General features: G+C 38.1%; 1 long non-coding RNA gene across 2 annotated transcripts in view; it reads left to right on the forward strand.

Annotated features, from left to right (window-relative positions):
* LOC144049408 (uncharacterized) overlaps nt 1-22,530 on the forward strand; it is a 47,877-nt gene that overhangs the window by 13,978 nt on the left and 11,369 nt on the right. For both annotated transcript variants that reach the window (XR_013293556.1, XR_013293555.1), the window contains exon 2: nt 1,482-1,571. This is a non-coding gene — a long non-coding RNA (uncharacterized LOC144049408). The remainder of the gene's footprint in view (nt 1-1,481; nt 1,572-22,530) is intronic.

Below are 22,530 nucleotides of genomic sequence, written 5' to 3' on the forward strand. Positions count from 1 at the left end.
CGTCAAAAATTCATTTGAACTATTTCTATTAGTTTAACATTTTGTTCCACTTTTGTTTACAAGAGTATGAAAACCTAGAATTGTTTTTATTGCACATTTAGAACCGATATAAAATTTGTGATTAATCATGAGTTAACTCGTAAAGTCATGCAATTAATTAAGATTTTAATCACCCGACGCTCCTAATTTTTAATTGTAATTAATTGCATGACTTCACTAGTTAACTCACGATTAATCATAAATTTGATATCTGTTCTATATGTACAATAAAAAAAATCTAGGTTTTCAAACTCTTGTTAACAAAAGTGGAAGAAATGTTAAACTAATAGAAATAGTTCAAATGATTTTTTGACGTCAATAGTCGTCAATGGCAGTGAATGAGTTAAAAACCAAACCAATTTTTTTAATTAAAAGAAAATGTAGAATATTTCTTCTACTAAGCTATAGTTGCATCGACATTCAATGCAACTGTAAACATTCTAATAATTGTAGCTAAACAGCATGAAAATAAAATTTGGTAGACAAGCCTGGATGCCAAATGTTGTTAGCATTAGCAAGTGTTCAAAGTTGTGTGCAGTACTTGTGCAAAAATTATAGCACAATGCTCATTTCTTGGGACGTTCAATACTGCTTTTACCACTTGAGGATTCACCGATACCGATACCAAGTACCAATACCGCTAGTACATTCAATACATAAAAGTTCCCCAAAGAAACAATGACAGAAAAAAAACCCTATATATCCCAATATAGGATTGTCCCTTAAAATGACAAGAAATGGCAATTTGGTATTCTACAAATTTTTACTTGCTAGTTCCTGATTGTAAACAGCCACAAGAGGGCAGCCAATACCGATAACGACCATGGTCGCGAGTATATAGATTAGGGATGTAAAGATATCCAAATGTCACAATACGATATTATCATAATAATATATCATTCTAATTTATAATTAATATGGTCACCACCCGCCGCCATCTTGAATTACTTGCACAGCGTATGTTACTATTGGCTCAGCAGCGTAATGTATCATTAGTCTATGTACCGCTAGTTCATAATGCTGTGTTTGGCTGAAGCAGGTGAGAAGTCACGTTTTTTTTATGCATACGTGGTGCTTTAAATATCATAGCATGACGACGACGATATTGTGGCAATTTTAATATTGTGATATTGCAGTTATTGTGACATCCCTAATACAATTGAAATAAGGTTCAGATACACAAACCTGCTAGTACTTGCCCATCTCTACATATGCTATTATACGGACTTGGTTAGCGATTAGCATATCTTATTTAGCTTCTGGCCACTTTTCAACTATAAGGGGTGGCCGTGGGCCCCAAATATATGTATTAGCATTCATGCTAACATGAATTTTAATATTTTGACCTCACGCAACATTCCCTTACTTTAGCGAAATTGCGATGCTACCCTTGTTGTAAACATTTGCTCTTGTTAAACTTCCTCTTCTTTTCATTTGTGCAGCGATGAAGAAACGGAACTTGGGAGGACGCCATGCGGCATGTGGACATCAACGTGATGTTTGGGATTTTCTTTTCACTGGACCTGTCTGAGGTAAGCTAAAACCGTGAGGTGGTTTTTCAATATGATTAAATTGATTACATTCCAAAACAAATTTAACAAAGTGAAAAGGATAGATGGATGGACGGACGGACGGATGGATGGATGAATCAGCATTTTTATGTCAGCACCATGCACCAATATTTGGAGTATATTTTGGAGTCTATAGTTGCAGATGTCCCCTTTATCCCTCTTATGCCAAAACCTAGTCTGACTATTTTTGTCAAGTAATACAAAAATCACATAAGTAATGTATTAAAATAAACTTGAATCCTATTTCAATTTTTTTTTAACTCACTGCCATTGACGGCTACAAATGATTTCTATTCATCTAAAAAAAAAAAAAAAATCCACTTTTGTTAACAAGAGTATGAAAACCTAGAGAGAAAAAAATATTGTACATTTAGAACAGATATAAAATTTGTCATGTCAAAATTTGAATCGCCTGACGAGATGATTATTATAAATTAGGGGCGTCAGGCGATTACATTTTTTTTTATCGTAATAAATCGCATGACTTCAATAGTTAACTCACAATTAATCAAAAATTTTATATCTGTTCTAAATGTATAATAATAAAAGAAAAATCTAGGTTTTCATACTCTTGTTAACAAAAGTAGATTTTTTTTTTTTTAACTAATAGAAATGGTTCAAATGATTTTTTTTGACGTTTATAACCGTCAATGGCAGTGAATGAGTTAACTACCAGTATACCGTAGTCACTGAGCCTGGTTGTTTTACTCCTTTGATCTCATCTACAAACTAATGCTAGGCTCAAAAACATGTATTTTTTTGTCTCTTCTCTTGCGCGTTCACCTCTGCTGGTGTGTGTGACGTGTGCGGGCCCGCGTGTGGAGTGTCCAGTCGGAGATGTTACTTGTGGTCCAGAGGACATGAGAACAGTTGCTCGCTTCCGAGCTTTGTAGTTTATGCTCAAGTCTGGAAGACAAGGAAGCGGACGTCCATTGGTTATCATCCCAGTAACACTAACACACACACAAATACAAATGTGCAGAAGTGATTTAAAAACATTTCCTCCGGCTGTGGAAATCCATGCGGTAACTCTAATTGGTCTCATTTATGTCCCGTGGAGGACATACTTGGTTTTCAATTAGGCCCGTCCGTCATTATTACATGTTAAATTTGATGTCACTGAACAGAGACAAATCACTTTAATAAGTCCGTCTGGTCAGACAAGAAATGTTTATTTGTTCGTCACGGTGGGTAATTTAGGAAGTTTTTGTCAAATTTGAAAATTTGTCACTGAACCTAGGAGAGGTTTAGATTGTGTTAAATTGAGATAAGGCACAGGCTATGAGCACAACAACCAAGTAGGAGTGAAATACACTCACTAGTCATAATATTAGGTGCACAGTTGAAGAGTGAGGTAATAATTAAACAGTTTTGGTTTATAAATCCACTTCATGCCAAGCTTCAAGATCAATATTAACTCATCCACTGCCATTGACAGCTATAGACGTCAAAAATTCATTTGAACTATTTTTATTAGTCAAACGTTTTTTTCCATTTTTTTTTTAACAAGAGTATGAAAACCTAGATTTTTTTTTTTGTACATTTTGAACAGATATAAAATTTGTGATTAATCGTGTTAACTAGTGAAGTCATGCAATTAATTACGATTACAAATTGTAATCGCATGATGCCCCTAATTTTTAATAACCTTTTCTTAAATTTTTTATTTTTTATTTTTAATAATGTTTTTTTTGGGGGGGGGGGGGATTATTTAAAATTATGGGCATCGGGCGATTACAATTTTTAAACGTAATTAATCGCATGACTTCACTAGTTAACTCACAATTAATCAAAAATTTTATACCTGTTCTAATACTCCCAAAAATTCTAGGTTTTCATACTTTTGTTAACAAAAGTGGGAAAAAATGTTAAACTAGAAATGGTTCAAATGAATTTTTGACTTCTATAGCCGTCAATGGCAGTGAATGAGTTAAGAAGCAAAGCCTGACAGCATCACCTTTACCAGTTGAATAGATTTGATCAAACTGGTAATCAAAAGTTGATGATGCTTAAGAAGGTTGCTATGCCAACAAATGAGCCTCAATGCGACGATATGACAACCGTGCCTATCCTTGCGCATATTGTGTACTGTCTATATGCAAGTCCCAAAGGCATTCATGGTACCAGAGCGAGGGGATGATCACGACAAAACAAACTATTAACTCATTCACCGCCATTGACGGTTATAGACGGCAAAAATTCATTTGAACTATTTCTATTAGTTTAAAAAAAAAAATCTACTTTTGTTTACAAGAGTATGAAAACCTCGAATGTTTTTGTTGTACATTTAGAACAAATATAAAAATTTGTGATTAATCGTGAGTTAACTATTTTGCAGTCATGCGATTAAAAAATATTAATCGCCAGACGCCCCTAATTTTTAATAATCCTGTTTTTTTTTATTCACTGCCATTGACGGCTATTAATATAAAAAAATCATTTCAACTATATCAATTAGTTTAACATTTTTTCCCCACTTTTGTTAACAAGAGTGTGAAAACCTAGAATTTTCTTATTGTACATTTAGAACAGATATACAATTTTTTGATTAATCGTGAGTTAACTAGTGAAGTCATGCGATTAATTACGATTAAAAAAAATTAATCGCCTCGCGGCCCTAATTTTTTAATAATCTTTTCTTTTCTTTTTTAATCGCGTCAGGTGATTATAATTTTTCATTGTAATTAATCGCATGACTTCAATAGTTAACTCATGATTCAACAAAAAATTGATATCTGTTCTAAATGTACAATATTTTTTTTCTAGGTTTTCATACTCTTGTTAATAAAATTGGAAAAAATGTTAAACTAATAGAAATAGTTCAAATGGATTTTTGCCGTCAATGGCAGTGAATGAGTTAATTGGGAGAATGGTATTTTAGTCATATAAGCAGAAAGTGTCATACATTTTTTTTGTGTGCATAATATTGGAACAGGCAGTGTTTAAATTGGTGAGTTCACTGTTGAAAATATTTCTTCATGCATAAGCATTGTCAAAGCAACCATTCAAAACCAGACGGATCTCGATCTTTAAAAAGCACACACACACACACACACACACACGAGACATACCCCAAACATATAGTTCATTTGACACTTTTTTTCCCTTCAAATAATAGCCGACCGTCACTATCTCCTGCCAGCTTGCAACCATCAAAGGCCAGCTTCTATATATTTCCTATTTGTAAGCACATGCGGTAAGATAAACAACATCAGAGAGCAAAAAAAATGCCAGCATGTAGTAGGCCTTAATGGTCAAAACACAAACACAGAATAGGTCAGGAAAAAAACAAAAACAAAGCTTCTATAAAAAATCTATAATGATCACTATGAAATGATTCTAAAATGAAAGAAAATCTTGAAGTGGGAATTATTTATGAAAGGAGCAATTGTTTGGGTGTGATTGATTTAGTGTAGTTCCCATCTATAGTTCTCCTATTCGTATGCCAGGTAAGTCCATATTTCATGCTTGGATGAAGTACTTTAGCCACGTAACGTGCTGCCATTGCTCATGCCCCTTAGTGATAACACAATGTCAATTACATGCAGAGAAACCTGCGCTAAAGCATCCACAACACCCACCCCCCCCCCCAACTCCACCCAATTCACTATTATTGTCCTTTATACAACTGTAGCTTTAGTGAAAATGCTCAATTAAAGCAGACACAACAGCGGTTAACAAACACCATCTTCAAATACAAGCAGCTTTCAGCAGACTGTGTCACGACGCATTTTTTTTTCTTCTTCTTGTGCATCACCACACAAGCAGAACAAAGGATATGCACATTGTGAAATCATGCAAATGAATGCAAATCACTAGCAGCAAGGAATAGCGAGGGGGGGGGGGGCAGTTTGCACATGCACAGAGGGATGCTAGTGTCTTTGTACACAAGGTGTTGGACAAACCTGCTCTATAAAGAACAGCGATATTTAGCTATTAAGTACGGTAATTGTCCTTATGTTTAATCAATATACAATTCTCTATGCGATTGAGCTGTATATAGCAAGATGCTGAAAAAGCTAGAATAATAAAGCTTGCCTGCACTGTGTGTGCATGCATGTTATGGTTAGGATGATGCAATATGTTGAGAGCAGCACCTTAGTAAAATACAGAGCGCAAAAATGATGCAAATATAACTCTTGATTTTTTACAATCCTCTATAAAAAAAAATATTTTTTTTTTTACTGGAATCAGATCTCTATGAATATTTACAACAACAGCAAAAACAGGCGAACCTATTTTCATCAATACACAATGTGCAGTCTATTTGGGTCTCTAAATGTCACGTCACTTTTATTATAAATAATACACCTTCATTTTTATGAGTCATGTAACATCGTTGCTCTGTGTAAAGTGGATTTTATTAAAAATGATATTGCGGATATGTTCTAGGATTTGGCCATTTACTTCAATTGAATATAATCCAGATCATAACAATAAAAGCAATGCACTCTTATTTTACTAGAACGCCTTCATAGCCATATTTGGATAATCGCACCTATCTAATTTTCAACACATCATACACAGACAAACTTAAGCAGACGCGATATGATTGCCGGCTAAAGGAGAGGCGTGCGGTCACAGACGAGACATTGGCAATCGTGCATAATGATGTTAACATTCCCGCATGTCTAATGGGGTGGATATTGCCACAGAAGCCGGCTGCTCGCCGCTCCTGCTGCGTGTTGTTCCGAGATGTAAACCTTAACACTACATAATGATGCATTAATTGCGGCCTGTGCCATTCGTCAGCGTTTGGACTCCTCGCCGAGGCTACTGAAAGGCCCAGGATGTGATCGTTAATCTTATCAGATTATGCATGACCACGCCGTACTGTATTTTCAAGTTTAATGCGAGCATTAAATTGCACACGCACCTTGATACTATATGTTGGAGAGGAAAAGCAGCAGTTAGTGCCTCTCTAAATGTGAAGGTAATCTATTCAAAGCATCTTCACCCTCACTAATTGTGTGAAGGCTGGAGGGATTTACACATACGGTATGTTATTCTACGTCAAACACTTGGTATTGTTTTTTTTTTTTATTATTATTATTTTTATTCCACCCGTTTCATTTTTAGAGATTTCACTTTTTTCCCTCCTACTTCCACATTTCAATTCCAAGTCTGACAATTTAAATTTCAACACTTGAACTCATTACACTGACATTTTAATCGCGTGTTACAATTTCAGCATTCACACGCAATTTCAACATAAATGCATTGTCTTGTGATTTAGTTTTTGTGCGGCTTAGTTGGAGGAAAAGCAGCAGTTAGTGCTTCTCTAAATATGAAGGTAATCTATTCAAAGCATCTTCAGCCTCACTAATTGTGTGAAGGCTGGAGGGATTTACACATACGGTATGTTATTCTACGTCAAACACTTGGTATTTTTTAAAAATTATTAGTCTTATTTTTATTCCACCGGTTTCATTTTTTGAGATTTCACTTTTTTCCCTCCTACTTCCTTTTTTCAATTCCAAGTCTGTCATTTTAAATCTCAACACTTGAACTCATTACACTGACATTTTAGTCGAGTGTTACAATTTCAGCATTCACACGTAATTTCAACATAAATGCATTGTCTAGTGATTTTGTTTTTGTGCGGCTTAGTTGGAGGAAAAGCAGCGGTTAGTGCTTCTCTAAATGTGAAGGTAATCTATCCAAAGCATCTTCAGCCTCACTAATTAATTGTGTGAAGGCTGGAAGGATTTACACATACGGTATGTTATTCTACGCCAAACACTTTAAATTGTTATTATTCCACCTGTTTTTTCAACATTTTTAGAGATTACGCATTTTTCCCTCCTACTTCCACATTTCAATTCCAAGTCTGACATTTTAAATTTCAACACTTGAACTCATTACACTGACATTTTAGTCGAGTGTTACAATTTCAGCATTCACACGTAATTTCAACATAAATGCATTGCCTAGTGATTTTGTTTTTGTGCGGCTTAGTTAGAGGAAAAGTAGCAGTTAGTGCCTCTCTAAATGTGAAGGTAATCTATTCAAAGCATCTTCAGCCTCACTAATTAATTGTGTGAAGGCTGGAAGGATGTACACATACGGTATGTTATTCTACGCCAAACAATTGGTATATTTTTAATTATCATTATTATTTTTATTCCACCCGTTTCATTTTTCTAGATTTCACATTTTTCCCTCCTACTTCCAACATTTTAAATCTCAACACTCAAACTCATTACACTGACATTTTAGTCTCGTGTCACAATTTCAGCATTCACACGCAATTTCAACATAAATACATTGTCTAGTGATTTTGTTTTTGTGAGGTTTAATTAGAGGTAATATGCAAGAACCCCCAACCCTCCCCACCCACACACACAGTGACTGACTATCCATCTTCCATTTGCTTTTCCAACTTGCCTCTTAATAGAAAAGACACCAAGGCGAAGGGGAGGGGGGACGTGGATATGAAAATGGAGCGCATGCAGGAATCATAAAAGATGGAAACAAAGGGGGACAGACAGCATACACCGAGAGGGACAGGCAAAAGATGAAGCTCATTTTCCGTGGGCACCCAGTGGCGTCTGCATTGCAGATCGCTGAAATCCCCCCCGAATGCGTCCCTGGGCTTAAGGGGGGGGGGGGGGGGGCTGGGGAAGGATGAACAAGGGACGGGTTTATGCTGTCTCTGCTTTGGTACACTTTGTTTTTTTCCCCCCCTCTCCTCCCCCACTGAAATATATTTTCTGTCTGCATCAAATGTCAAGTTAATTTCCTGGGTGCTATGAGCGATATGTCCTCCCCTTCGGTATGTGTAGCAGGGTGCCACAGTGTGTGTGTGTGTGTGTGTGTGTGTGTGTGTGTGTGTGTGTGTGTGTGTGTGTGTGTGTGTGTGTGTGTGTGTGTGTGTGTGTGTGTGGCGGACAGGGGCATGGCAAAGAGAGAGATGAGGGTTGCTGAGGGTAGCTTCAGTACAGTATCTATAAATTGGCTCCATGTGAAGGGCTGGAAAAGTGTGTCGAACGTGCACATGCATTGATATATTCATGTGTGTGTGTATGTGAATGTGTGTGTGAGTGTGTAATAATATGATCCAATTATTAATAGATGCTTTTGTCAGTGTTCCTGTTCCCATCTGCCTGTCCTTATTGTGCATTCATATGTTCAGCTCCTTTAAAGGTTCATCTGAATCGAATCCTACACACACACACACACACACACACACAGAAACACACCCAAATGAATGCTTAGTAATTCAATACTATGACAAAAAAAAAAGAAGAAGCAAAAAGTGTCCAGAGTATTCCACAACAATGCAAGGTAGGGAGATCTGCTTTCTCCTTAACAGAGCTGCACTTCTTAGTCGCTAACAAGAAGATCGGAAGCTTATTACCAGCAGACATATACAACATTTAAACATTTTGCTTGGCGAATATGTCGTTGAGGACCTCACCTGTATCAGGATGGGTACATTTTTAATATTTTTAATATTTACTCACTGCCTATATCATTAGTTTTTTTTTTTCACAATTGCAGATCTGTATCACAAATCCTGCCTTCTTTTTGATTGACACTGTCAGCATTGTATCAATTCATTAATAAATTTACATACTTTATGAATAGTCTCTCTCTCTCTCTCTCTCTCTCTCTCTCTCTCTCTCTCTCTCTCTCTCTCTCTCTCTCTCTCTCTCTCTCTCTCCAATACCAATTATTAGTCATCAAGGATTAAATACTGGCATAAAAAAACAAATACGAACTCCAACTCGTAATATTGTGAGAAAAAAAACATTTAAGCATGTTTTTACAACTTTTCAGATTTGCAAAATGTTGATTTATTATTATTATTATTATTATTATTATTATTATTATTATTATTATTATTATCATTTTAATCTTTGAAGAAATGTAAGATTCTGGCAAAAAGTTAAGGGGAGCACCCAGAAATGTGAAAAACGAAATTTGTTCTCATCCTATTTTTCATTTCTTACAAAAAACAGAAGGTGCAGAGAGTTCCCAGGGCCATCACCATCTCTTATAAACTTAACTGAAAGTTAACACAGTTTTCAATTTATTTATTTTATCGGCCATCAAGTCTTTTTAATGCAGAATATTGGTGTGGATAATCCGCCCATATATATATATATATATATATATATATATATATATATATATATATATATATATATATATATATATATATATATATATATATATATTTTTTTTAATTTTTTTTATTTTAAAAAGAACACAAACACGCTCTATTTATGTATGATATAATAAACCATGACAAACAATGCTCAACACATTTAATGCAGAGAAAAACCCTTATGCTCTTCATTTAATCTAAAACTTTAACCCATGTAGATATATCGTATTGGTTCCTTTTTTTGCATCCAGCCGTAAATGTGTATAAAAGCAAACTGTGTTGTAATGTGTAAATAGCTTTATTGCAGAGGCGCGAGGAATCTGCATTTGTCACTCATTTTTATGCTGATGTACGCTTCTGCCTCGCACACGTCACATCCCATAACCCAGAAAAATTACACCAGTCCCACCTAATTGCGCATATTCACGACGCTGCTTTGCATAGAGCTGCTAGCATATTTCCGCTAGAAACCACAAGCGCTGAGGGATGCGGCTGAGTGAAAGAGCTGTCAATCCACTGATTCACTACGTCTCCGCCACAAGCATCCGTTTGATAACTCTCCCTCCATGCCTCCATCTTTTTTTTTATACTTCTTTTATATGATCTGAGGCCATCACGCAAGAGAGTTTCCTCTTATTTCTCGCAGTCAGTCATACTGCCACTGCCTCCAGCTTCTTCAATTCCAGTGGAGATTTTAAATGAAGGAATTAGCTTCGTCCAAGATCGACAAGGTCATTTGGCTGTTTACAGATGCGTGTAAAATTGTAATAACAACAATCAATTCACGATTATCATTTTAACTATGATCATTTTTGAATTGTTTGAAGTGGATAAAATGAATGCTTGTAAAATTTGCAGGTCTGGGTCCTTTTTCTTAGACTAGTCAAAATGGATTCATGGCGTTTTGGATAACGGCTCTTAAATCTTAACATGTGTCTAGCCAGATCATATTTTGGCGTGTATCTCAAAGTAGAAAATACATTAGAAGCACTTATTGCAAACTACAATAATATACTTATTCAATTAAAGGGGAATTCAACTAAAAAATGTGCCCCCAGTAGTCTAAACACGGCATTCTGATTAATATTGCACTGGAGGTGGCGTCAACTTAAGGGATGTAACGATATCCGGACATCATGATACGATATGATCGCGATATTGTTGGGAGGTTGGCAATCTAAAAAAAGGTCACAATATGGTAAAAAACTTAATTACGTGATAAAAAACGATTAGCATGGATTTTAAACATAGAAGGGCCAAAACATGCCTTGTGAAAATTAGAAAAACTATCCACCAGAGGGTGCTAAAACTCCACAAATGGAAATCAACCTGACTTTTTAACAAATGTGCTGCTTTTAAATATCGTGACATGACGACGACGAAATTGTGGCAGTTGTAATATCGCGATATCGCCACAGCCCGAGCCAACATGACAGACATTTGCTCAGGGCTCAGGTAACGACCAATCATGCCTCACCTGTTTTCGGAGTTTGGTCATGTGATGCAACCTGAGCCGGGATTGGTCGTTACTATTGGTTACCATATTCCACAAATTAATCAGAACATTTTAGGTGTGACTTCACGTTTTTTCCCCTCTATGGCAGTGTTCATCAAACTGAGCGTTATTACAGTATCTTTGCAAAGGTTTATTATTAATATTATTGTTATTATATGTGTATACTTTTCCTGAGTCTTTCTTTATTTATTTTTTTTGCTGTATCACTGGTGTCGGAATCTCCTACGTCGCAATTTGGTAAATGTAAAAAAAAAAAATCACAAATCTATATTAGTCACTCCTTATGCGTGGGTGTTATTTTTTTTTACCATTTATTGACCAATGTAAAGTGTCGAAAATGGCTTGCTCTCTATGATGCCGCAATATTACAATATTAATGGTGGAACGGAAATGCTGTTTTGGGGTCTCCTAAAATGTGAGGATTTTGGAGGTACGAGATATCCGCCCGACATCAGCGACCATTTGCAATCCACCTTGGTGACTGTACGTAAATAGATAGACATGCATAAAACATAAAGGATGTGCTTTTAATTGCAGACAAGGGAAGTAGTGTTGCTTAAAGCGAGTGATGGAGGTTCGCCCCAATGGCTCATTGTAGCGCTTGTGAAAAGGACTTCATCAGAATTGGCCTTGCTGTAATGAAGGAGCGCTTTCGGGCTGTGCTGATGCTTGGGTAAACAAGGGATTGTTTCAGTGCCAGGTTTCCAAACATGGCCAACAATGCTACCATTGTCCCGCCAGCTCTCATTAGGGCGAGCATGGCGGAAGCACTGAAGGGAGGTGGGTGAAAATGGGGCGTCAAAGTGTGTGTTTGTCTGCATGCGTGTGTGGCAGCAGCAGAGGATGTAATAGGAGACGTAGAACAAGGGGACGAAAGACCTTCTCCTGTGATCATCCGACGTCTTCGTCCCGCGTCCACGTCCGTCCGGCGTTCTGACCTTCGTCCCTCGCCGCGTTTTCATTTGGGATGCTGAGGGATGCCAGTCATGCCACCTTTACATCACCTTCATTCTCCCGCCCGGTGGCAGGAGTGAGGGTGAACGTGAGGAAGAAAAGAGGCCAGGGTGGGGGGGGGGGGGGGGGCGTGAGCGAGTGAGCGAGGGAGAGGGAGAGAGAGAAGCGGGGTGGTTGCAAGAAACAAGACAAAAGGACAAGATTTCCTCGCTTCCTGTCTTAATGAACATAGGCAGAGAATGCTCACAATAGAATACATCATCCTCACGTTAGTAGAAGCAATCAATTAGCGCCGAAAAAGAAAATCCAACTTTTTTTTGTGTGTTTATCAGTTCTGCCTGATTCACACTTAAATTGCGTGACCCAATGAAGCACCTCGCGTCGCCATCTTTCCCACATTTAATGCCAGCAACCACCACAATTGCTCAATGAGAAACTCAATGTTAGTCAGGATCCAGCAAGAATATTTTAGAGTGCGGCCGGCGACACTAATCTACTACAGTATTAGGTGGTTTGTCAATTTAGATTGATTGAGTGAAATATGAACTTAATCACTGCCATAAATTAATTAGAACTATTTCTATTAGTTTAACCTTTTTTCTACTTTTGTTAACAAGAGTAAGAAAACCTAGAATAGTTTTTATTGTTCATATAGAACAGATATAAAATTTGTGATTAATCGTGAGTTAACTAGTGAAGTCATGTGATTAATTACAATTAAAAAATGTAATCACCTGATGCCCCAATTTTTTTAAATAATCTTTTATTCTTTAAAAAAAAAAAAATAAATAAATAGGAAAAAATATAAAAAATTAGGGGCGTCAGGCAATTAATATTAGTATTATATTAATATTAATATTTTTAATTACAATTAAAAAATGTAATCACCTGATGCCCCAATTTTTTTTAAAATAATCTTTTATTCTTTAAAAAAAAAAAAAATTAAATAGGAAAAAATATAAAAAATTAGGGGCGTCAGGCAATTAATATTAGTAATCGTAATTAATCGTATGACTTCACTAGTTAACTCACGATTAATCACAAATTTTATATCTGTTCGAAATGTACAATCATTTTTTTTCTAGGTTTTCATAGTCTCATTAACAAAAAAAAACAAAAAACGTTTTTCACGTCTATAGCCGTCAATGGCAGTGAATGAGTTAACAATTTGTTTGTTATTGTCATAAACTGCACTGCTTCATTGTGCTATTTAAAAAAAATATATATATTTTTTTTTTCATTGTGCTATTTCAAATGATTTGCTCATCTTCCTGACCCATTTCAGAGTGGCAACATTTTCATAACAATATGATGCAGTGTATCACTACAGAACTGCAACCATAAGAATAAATATTATAAATAACTTTCTGATAGTGTCAATCAAAGCTAAGTATGAATATCTTTTTAGATACCACTTCTGTATTGGATTATATTGGATCTAGGGTGACCAGTATCTGGTCACCCATTCTAACCGGTAATCCTTACTGGGAAAATAGCCTCTGACAACTAAAGTTGGGCTAATGCTGACAATTGGGAGACCAAATTTTCCCACAGCTCCCATCAGCAATTCACATGGCATTTAGATGAAATTTCTTTATCCGTTTTGTTCCATGTTGTCTCCGTTTTGTGTGTGTCATCTAGAAAAAATAGCTCCAGATAATGGCAGCAATCTATAGTGTGGAAAAAGGCGTGGGCCACAAATCGATTGTCGCGCGTTAAAAGTGTGGGCAACGAGTGGAACATAATGTTTGTGCATGTTGCTGTGATTTAAGGTAAAGCTCGACGATGACGGGAAACTAAAAGGAAGGCGGAGCAAAACGGATGTAGAATCAGGCTACAGGCAATGTGCGTTGGCCACATATATATATATATATATATATATATAGTTTTTCTTTAAGACTACATGGAATTTATGTTAATTTTGTATCCTTCTAATTTCTAATTCATGTTCCCTAGTAATAAATAATGTAACGCTAAACTCCATATGTGACCTTGCTTTTCCATAACCTGTGTGTGTTTTTTTTAACTCTTTGACTGCCAAAAACGTTTAGTAAAATCCTATGGAGGAGTGCCAAAGACGTTAAAAGACGTTTTTTTTTTTTTTTTTCAAAACAGGTGAAGCTAACCATTTTCTATTGTTGATTACTGAAAAACGGAATAAGGTAGAAACAAACTTTTTTTTCTGATGAAAGATTAGAGTCCAATCTTTCATTTGGTAGTATGTGTGTTTCCATAGTCCAAACACATAATTTTCTGTGGACCTTGAAAGATCAGTCAAAAATGCTTAAATCGGCTGGCACCCACGGCATCCCTTTTCTGAAAACGTCTGGCAGTCAAAGAGTTAATTTTTTTTATTTACTGTTTGAATTCCAACAACTACTATGCAACATATAGGTACACGGTCCACAAAACAACAAACAAATGTACGGTAGGTAATGTTGCACAAGACGTTAAAAGCTCCTGGATTCATAGACAGCATGCAATGAAGAGCCACTTCAATATAATGCACGATGAATAGAAGACCGCGTCCCCTATGTACATTCAAGGCAACTCTGAAGTCTATTTGATGTTCGAGTGCAATGGTAGACGTGTTTTGTTGCTCTTCAAAGTGCCTCAGATGGGTGCTGGCTGGGTAATATTTTGACCTTTCAAAAAAAAGACGATAAATAAACCACATTTTCCATATGTATTCCCCGTAAGTGTGGATTGTGTGCGTTTTAGATGTTTTAAAACGTGTTGTTGCAAGTGCAAAAGAATAGTAATGTGTTCTGCTCTTTGAAGGTTGAAATTTTCATTTCGGGCTCGTGGGTGGCGCATATTATTGCTTCTTAAACATTATGCAGCCACAACATTAGGCACACCAATCTAATGGGATCAATATAAGAGACAGTGATGCTCATAATGATGTTCAGTTGTGATTGATTGATTGATTGATTGATTGATTGATTGATCGATGATGACGTTTTACATGCTGTTAATCCAGTTTTTTGTTTTTTTTTGTTCTTGTGCACCTTTTTCCTGCCCGTCAGTTCATCTCACACAGCTGGTATTCCATGTACCGTACAGGTAGTCATGCTGGTGGCATTTGTGTGTGAGCAAGGCCCGGCGACATGGCCTTTATCAGCCTTTCCGCAGTCTCTTTTGACTACTCTAGACCCCCCCCCCCCCCCCCACGGCCACATGACTGCTGTATATTTATGAGTGTTGTCGGTTGTGTTGATGCTTTATCAGGCATGTTCGTGGTTGCAAAAAATATGAATAGTTGTTACTCTCGTCCTTAAATCATTTCGGTTAATGAGGAAAACGTGACATCATTTGACATCAATCTCAAGAGCCATCGCCTGGGTGATACTGCCCTCTAATGGATTATACGTGCGATGCATGTGTCAGATCATATACGTCAGGGTTTTAATGGGGGGGGGGGAATAATCTTATAGTTATGAAATAGCGGGCTCAAAATGTCTTACATTTAATACGATACGTTTGGCGAGTTAAAAATCAAAATCTGAAAAATATCTCAGGCATATAAAATTGCGTGACCCCCTAAAACCATCAACAGTTTCCACCAATTTGGCCTCGGATTGCTTTGAGCAGAAACACATAAACGCCCACAGACACACACACACACAGACACGCTATATACCGACCAGGCCTGCAGCCCTGGGAAAGAAGAACGCTGAAGGTTCAAGGTCATTTCAAGTATTCAGACACCTGGGGCCACTCCATTGTCAAGGCACCACATCCTTTTTGCTCTCAAATGCACCAACAGGCTGTGGCAGGCACAACACATTGTCGGTCGGCGGCTATTGAATGCGCCGCATCTCACTAACACTCTCGTCCGCGACAGTATACCGTCTTCCAGGTGAGGCTAATCGCTGCAGGTGGCAACCTTCTATAGAAACACTATCATTTAGTTGTTATACAAATATTGTCAGGTTGCAATTATGTTGTTTTTTCATGTATATCCTCGTGTTTGCTTTATTCTCCCCGGATTGTCCTGCGCTGTTAACCTTTTACCGACAGAACTATTGTTGGCATTGAATGAGTGCTTATTTAGCTTTCAAATAAAGACTTAGACGGCATAGAAATAGTGGAGAGCCATTTTTTTTTTGTGAGAACCACAAGTAAAGGTGAGGCAGAGCGGGAAGGCGGGAGGGAGGCTAAAAGGAGAGAGTAGCAGCAGTGGGTGTGATTAGCTCCTTTGTTGGAGGTCTGTTGAGCTTCATTGGCTGCAGAGAATAGCTTCCTAATGAAGCCAGCCAAGCTTGGACCAAACTTTGTACTGAAGACAAACTAAGTTATGGTGGTCCGGCGGCGCGCTGGAGGCCAGACAACTGATATTCAACGCTTGGACATATGGTCCCCTCCCCCCCCACCCCTGTCAGGGCCTCCCCAAGCCACTTTCTCATGTATTGGCTCATTTGTGAGTCTCTACATGTGTGTGGATGGAAATATTTATACTGTGGATTGATCCGTCTTTTACGGTTTCTTTTAGCCCATTTGAGCACAAAGGAAGGAAGCAGGAGGGCAGTGACGGAAAGTAGAGGTTGTTGACGCTTAATAGATGCGACACGAGAGAGAGTGCTGCAGGGCTGTCTCTTCACATGACCCCAATACAGAATCCTCCCTGACACGTCCTGCGAGAGGTGAAGTAACTGAGTAAATGACACCAAAGATGCAGTTCATTCCGCGCTGAGGTCATAACGACAAGAACATCCAATCTTAAATTGCGCTCACGTGTTTTGCGCATGAGAGCAGGCCTAATTGCAGTTTGAGGCTAATTGTTTGGGTCAGGGTGGGAGCGTGGGGGACGGGCGGCTTCCGTGTCTCACCAGCGGAGCACTCGGTAACTGAGCCGGCAAGGGGGAGAATGGGCCCACTCCAGGGCCACACAGCAGGCTCGAGCAACACTTCTACTGGCCAAACTGTCAGCCAGAACAACTTCATTGTGCCCAAAATTGGAGTTGAAAGCAAGGCAGAGACTTGGGACGAGAGGGGTGCTCGGAGGGGGGAGTGAGGAAGAGTGAGGGAAGGATGCGGAGACAGAAGACCGAAGAGAGAGGGGGTCTGTGGGAAACTGCGGGACTGGAAAAGGGGGGAGTCCTAGAGAAGGTGCGAGCTCTTTTCAGTTAGAAGATTTCCCAGGAGTTCTACGAAGGAGATAAAGAAGTCACATAAATGCAGGCTCTTCCAAACATTCTCAGCCCAGGATTCAAACCAACATCTTTCCCGGAATCCAAATTTACATTTGACTACTTTTACATGCAGTCAATGTACACAGTGGTCCCTTGCTACTTCGCAGATTCACTTAAGCGCGGATTTGTATTTGGGTCCAAAATTCATACGTTATGTGGTTATCTTGGGTTGTACCAGGGATTGGGTTTTCCCAGAGATTAGTACCCCACGCCCCGTGCCCACTTGCGACGCCCCCCCTCCCCCCCTCCCGGATTTACTGTATTCTTTATTTATGATGCTATTTTTTAAATTATAGTTACAAAGTGTTAAGAAGGCTGGGAGCTTTGTGGTGGCTTCGTTATGGCTCATTAGAAGCGCAACTCGCCCCCCAAAACAAACAAACAAACAAAAAAAATGACGTCTTCCACTTTGCAGAAATTCACCTTTCGCGGGTGGAACACTGTAATAATATAATATATAATAAGCCAATTTTAAATTTTAACACGCACAAAAACTCAAAAATACACTTTTTTTTTCTTTTTTTTTCTGGAGAGCTCAGTATTGTTCATTCAATTTGACATGCCATCATTGCTCTCTTTTTTAATTTTTATTATTATTATTTTTATATATATATATATATATTTTTTTTTTTTGTATGTGTGTGCGTGCGTGCGTGCGAGTGTGTGTGTATTCATTAGTTCACCTAAAACCTATTAAAAAAAATCCCATACTAACAATATAATATAATAATAAATTGCCAAATGCAGAAACATCAATGTAAGTTATCACGATGTGGTGTTTCTCGCTAACAGGCAGAATTAACTAACCAGAATTATGGTTAAAAAATTCTATATACGTAGACCATGTTTCTATAAATTTTGATATTTGGTTTTTATTTGAGGCAAATATTTTTTCCATTAAAATGGGATTTATGAGGAGGTTAGACCATTGGTCGATATTCAGAGTTTGTTTATTTTTCCAGTTAACAAGAATTGTTTTTTTTGCGATAGTAAGGGCTACAAGTGTAGATTGGATGTAAGTTAAGTTACAATTTTAAATACAAATACAAACATCGTGGTAACGCCATTAAACAAAACATTTGTTTGTGTTCGCAAGGAATCTCGGTCTACGGTACAGGAACTACTTTTATGCGCGCCGGCCATCTTATGTTGCCATTTGCTAAATGAGCCCAACTTGAATAAATTGATTTCTTCATGGCGTTTTCACATTATTTTCCGTCCTTTAGGTGAAAATGTCACAGTGTGTATTTTTACAATTTGTCAATTCTGTAGAGTAAATTTGACCCTGTTTAGAGTAAATTAGATTCTATTTAGATAGGGACCGAATCGACTCAAAGATTTACACTAGGAAGAGAGTAAAAGGATTGGGGAAACAATAAAAGTCACTCAAGGGTTGAGGAACGAACTCACAACCTTCAGCTTGGGAGACACAGTACCCACCTGAGCTACGCCCCTCCTACTGTTTGAGACCAAAGACATCGTTTTTTGACGTTAACCCAAATCTTGACAGAATGTAAACACCATAACGTTGCTATACAGTATACACATAAATGGAAAAACTAACACAACCAAACCCTTGTTGAATATGAATATGACTGAAACGGTTTAAAGCATTTTACTCTTTCCAATCCATAAATTGCCCCCAAACGGATCCAATTTTGGTTCCCAACTCTGGCCCTGAAGCTACCAGTTTGCTCCCTAACTGTAAAAGTCAAATGCTAATAGTACAAAAGAGTGTCTTTGAGGGTGACGTAGAGAGTTTTACATACGCCTGTTCGGATAGTCACAAAACCAAACCTGATAAGTCCACAAGTGCTTCTTGCCACCATTGTCTTCTCTGTCTCTTCTCTCTCTCTCTCTCCGCCCAATTCAAATGTCATCTTCCCACTCATGCCAAGTATACGGCAAAAACATCGAGGAAGTTTACTTTTGTTACGCTGAGTTTTGGGAGAAAAAGGAAAGTCTGCTGCATCTCGGCGCACAAGTGGTGGGCGGAGGTGCGCCTGTGTGTGTGTGTGTGTTTGCGCGCGCTCACGCGTCTGCGTGCTCGTGTGCCGTCTTTTCCTGCCAGATGCAAGTTTGTGAATGTAAGTGAAAGTCTGTGAGTGCGCGCACACTGCACGCACGCACACACACACACACACACACACACACGTTTGATCCCGAGAAAGCCCTGCAGCTCCCAGAGACCGAACAAAAGGCCTCCTCTATCCATTGTATGAGCTGCGTGTTTCCCAGGAGAACCCAGCCACAGCCGGAGAAGAGCCCGAGATCGCTTTCCCCCCTAACATAGCTGTTTTTTCTCTCTACGGTCCAGCACAACACTCTCAAAAGAACCGGTCTTGGTATTTTTGACGTACAAGACGCTGAGAGAAAGAGAAAGAAAAAGTGAGAGCGAGCGTCTTGACGGATGAACAGACGCGGCCGACAGACAGAGAGCAGGCGTTCCCAGTGCACATTTAGGAATATGTCGGGGCTTCTCTGCCATTTTATTTGCTCCTCGTCTTTGAACTGTAGTCGGCTTTCCAGTCGACTTTTGTTCATGGATGTACAATCAGCCGTGGGTGGGAAGGGATCGTTCCTATTTCCTCAATTGCGCTGACAAGCTCACCCAGTAACTAACAAACTCTTTTCTATGCCGAACTACTGAACCAGACCAGAGCAAATTGCCAGTCACCGCTTCATTAGCAAAGTCTTTGAAAGTTAGCAGAAAGTATTGTAGCTATTAAACAGCTTTCTTTTGAATAGGTCCTTTTTTTTATAGCTAATACAGAGCAGCGATTTAGAATTTTGTAAAGCTGCGTTTGGAGAGTCATCTGCACAGCACAGCCCCCGCCCCCTGTTTTCTGTTTGTTAGTGGGCGTGCACTGGCATGCTGTATGCTAATGTTTGCAATTGGCTAGCGGCGCTGATTAAGCCTTATGTACTTAGCCTAGCACGGACCAAGAAAAATAATCAAAGAATGCTGCATTTAGGAGATGGATAAAAACTAAAAATCATGTATCTTCAGTTGTGCGTTAATTTTATAATGAGTGTTTTTTGTTGGCCGTAATTGGATGTGAATAATGCTCATCAGGCAGCTAGAGAAATGACTGTATTTTTAAGGACGATGTAGCCTGCCTAAGCAGTTGGCGGGCCAATTTTTCTCTTTCAATATAAAAAAAAAAATACATTGGTCAGACTGCCAGCAACAGACAAAATGGCTTGTACGCAAACTGTATGTGTGAATAGCTGGCTATGATGTAAAGCATTTAGTCATCTGAGATAAAGAGGTTCAGATGCAAAGAAATGGATGTTTAAAGCTCATGGTCATCAAATGAAATAAAAGTATTTATATAGCACTTTTCGATACATAAAAGTGCAATTCAAAGTGTTGTGCAATCAAAACAGAACTTCTATTAAATTGAGGTTAGTTAGAGGCTCTTTAAATGCTAGCTAGCTAGCTAGCCAGATGCTCTTTAAATGCTATCTATTAGGGGTGGGAATCTTTAAATGTCTCACGATTCGATTTGATTCCGATTTTTGGGCCCGCGATTCGATTCACAATCGATTTTCGGTTAAGAGCGATTTTTGATTCAAAATGATTTGATTGACGGTGATTTTTGCTTCAATTTATAGATGTGCAAAGAATTGTAATGATCTACTCCAGTCTGACTCGCTAATGCTAATTAGCGCGCTACTCGCGGCACTTTTATCACTCGCTGCAAAAAAAACAACTTTTATTGGAATAACTTGATTGTGACTTTTTCATTCTACTCTCTAATGTGGCTACAACCTAACAGTGTATCAGACCGCGTGGAACCACACTGCCCCTAAGTGGCCAAATCGAGTACAACATGAACAGCGCTCCAAATAAAGGCACGCACGGACAAAGGCAAGACAGTATAAAATAATTTAAATAAAATTGATTTTGGGACATTTAAAATTCGATTCTGAATCGTACTAAATGAGAATCGCGATTCTTTATGAGAATCGATTTTTTGGGGCACACCCCATCTATCTATCTGTCTGTCTGTCTGTCTGTTTTGGCAAGGCATCAGTATGACACATAAACGGGAATTGCAAGGTAAAGTGAAGTTGTAGTTAAAGTTGAGTTGGAGGTTGACCATGAATCAAACCAAAGAAGCCGGCGAGTGAAAACAAACATGGTAGGCTGATACCATCTAATCTCTCCAACACACCATTATCGTCTAAGATATCACCATACACCCCTTCATACTCGCACTCACACACCCTCCCAACCAGATTTTCCTCCCTCCCGCTGCACACCCTCTGAGGTAAAGCTTGTGTATTGAGGATGGGAGTGAATATAAGCCATTGTTGTAGGGAAACTCAACTCTACAGCCAGTTGTTTGATCCTGTTTTAGGCCTGATTTATTTTTTATTTTTTTACCCACCACATCAGCTGAGAGGGCAAGACAATCATCTCTATTTGTAGAGACTGTAGTCTGTCTATTCTTGTAATAATAATAATCATCTTCAGTTATTTAATGCGGATTCACTTAGCCAGAAGATTCGATTGTTTAAAAGAGGAGCTTAAATTCAGTCGCATACTTAACTTGGACAGTAATGTGTGCTTTCGGGCTCATACTGTCAGTCAAAGGTTCTTTTCAAAATTCCCAAATGATTACAAAATCAAAATGCCACTAAAGAATTACGTAGCTTTCAACGTTTCTAGGAATCCTTGCTTTGCTTTCGACGTGATTTGATGAAATACAATATAAACATTATAAAGTACACCTGCACTCCCCATATTACTCTACCCGTATATTTTATTCAGGATATTCTGTAGGGGTGTGAATTGCCTCGTACCCTTCGATTCGTATCACGATTCATAGGTCACGATTCAATTCGATACCGATTAATCCTGATATGAATCCATAAATTCATTATTGCGATTTTTTTTTAGAAAATACTAATCTGTAAACTTGTACATGTACACTGTAAGATTTGTATGAAAATGTATTTATCTGAAAATTTAGGCTTATAAATGAGCCGCTGCATTTAACAAACAGGTTGCAGTCTGTTTCATGTTTAAACAGCACTGAAATCAAATATTAAGGCTTAATATTCCACATCCTAACCCTAAGTAAGACTTTTTGTTGAATATTTCTATCAATAAGTGATGTTTAAATATCGATT

The sequence above is a fragment of the Vanacampus margaritifer genome, chromosome 3 (genome assembly GCF_051991255.1).
Source record: "Vanacampus margaritifer isolate UIUO_Vmar chromosome 3, RoL_Vmar_1.0, whole genome shotgun sequence".
Taxonomy (NCBI): domain Eukaryota; kingdom Metazoa; phylum Chordata; class Actinopteri; order Syngnathiformes; family Syngnathidae; genus Vanacampus; species Vanacampus margaritifer.